Source organism: Kryptolebias marmoratus, linkage group LG18 (genome assembly GCF_001649575.2).
Source record: "Kryptolebias marmoratus isolate JLee-2015 linkage group LG18, ASM164957v2, whole genome shotgun sequence".
Taxonomy (NCBI): domain Eukaryota; kingdom Metazoa; phylum Chordata; class Actinopteri; order Cyprinodontiformes; family Rivulidae; genus Kryptolebias; species Kryptolebias marmoratus.
In genome coordinates, this window is record NC_051447.1 from 19,020,003 (window position 1) to 19,021,365 (window position 1,363).

General features: G+C 41.7%; 1 protein-coding gene across 1 annotated transcript in view; it reads left to right on the forward strand.

Moving 5' to 3' along the window:
• The window catches only part of LOC108228289 (plexin-B2), a 167,555-nt gene that overhangs the window by 47,429 nt on the left and 118,763 nt on the right, over positions 1-1,363 (forward strand). The window lies entirely within an intron of this gene.

A 1,363-nucleotide genomic window follows, 5' to 3' on the forward strand; every position in this document is an offset into this window, starting at 1 on the left:
CTTCTGGTCTTTATTTTAGCAGTAAGGTAGCAAAGCTGCGCTCTTCTTCGTAGACATTGAGTTTGGCTGCAGCTGCACACAGTTGCAGCGCCTCCTACAGGAAACTGGTGGAGCTACGCAGAGAACCACGCTGTTCAAAAGCCTTGTTTGGATTCATGTTTTTATAAAACACTGAGGTCCGGACCTCGGGGTCCTCAGTGGGAGCTACGGTCCTGCTCAGCATCTCCCTGTTGGAGACCAGTCGGTGACTTCGAATTACAAAAAAATGGGCAAATTTTCCTTTGCAGCCTCACAGAAAACCTGAGTGTTTGCAACCAAAAGCATCCAGCGATCCGTTCGGCAGCCAGTTTTAGAAAAAAAACTTGCAAAAAAACTGTATTCGTGGTCGTGCGCCTTATTTTGTCGCCCACCTCCGTGCTTTCCGAGCTCGAGACGCCCATGATGAGAGGAAACGTGTTGCAGAGTTTTGTTACTCGCACAGCAACAGAACTCTCTGGTGCTCAAACTTTTTCCTCAATCGATATATAAAATGTCCTGTAATACTTTAAATCCAATTAGAAATGGATAATCATCACTGTTTCAGGCTTAAAGATGTTGCAGAAAAGCTGCAAAAAAGTTTTATTTCTGAAATGCTCCCCGTCTGATAAATACGTTGTGTTGGAAAAACGCTGAAACGGTTGAGACAAAACTCACACGAAGTAAACCGAGAACGACGTCTTTCATAAATCTCTGCTCGACGGAACATTTTCACAAAGACTGAACGTAGGCGTTCAGGCGCCGCACACCCAATTGTTTCTTTTTTGACAGCCACGAAAATCACTCCCTCCGGGCAAATTTGCAGCACATGAAAAATTGAAGCAAGCCCCGTGCAATCATAGAAGCCCGGTGATGAAATAAAACCATTTTCAGGTGAATCTGAGGGTATTTGTACTCTTGTTCACTGACTCAGCCCAGACTGGAGCAACAATCCCCTGGTTTTATAAATAAAGAAAGAAGCTGTGATTCTCTTTGATTTCATGAGCAATTCTCATTTGTTTTTAGTGCTTTTAGTCAAACTAACAGCCTTGTTGCTTCTGCCAGACAAACTGGGATGAACGAAACTTTCTGACCAAATTAAACCTTTAGGGACGCAGCACAAAAACTACCTTTTACCTGTTATTCTTCGGTTTGCATATCCTACCACAAATAAATCAAAGAACAAAAGAGAAACATCGAAACGTGTCCTGATCAGCAATAATCAGTCCCTCCAGGATTTTGCGGGGCATTTTCCTAAAAGTTGCAATTTTTATTTTACTAAAATCAATAAACAACCATAACTTTTAATATCTAAACCAAAAATCCTTCCTAGTTTTGTAAGATAATT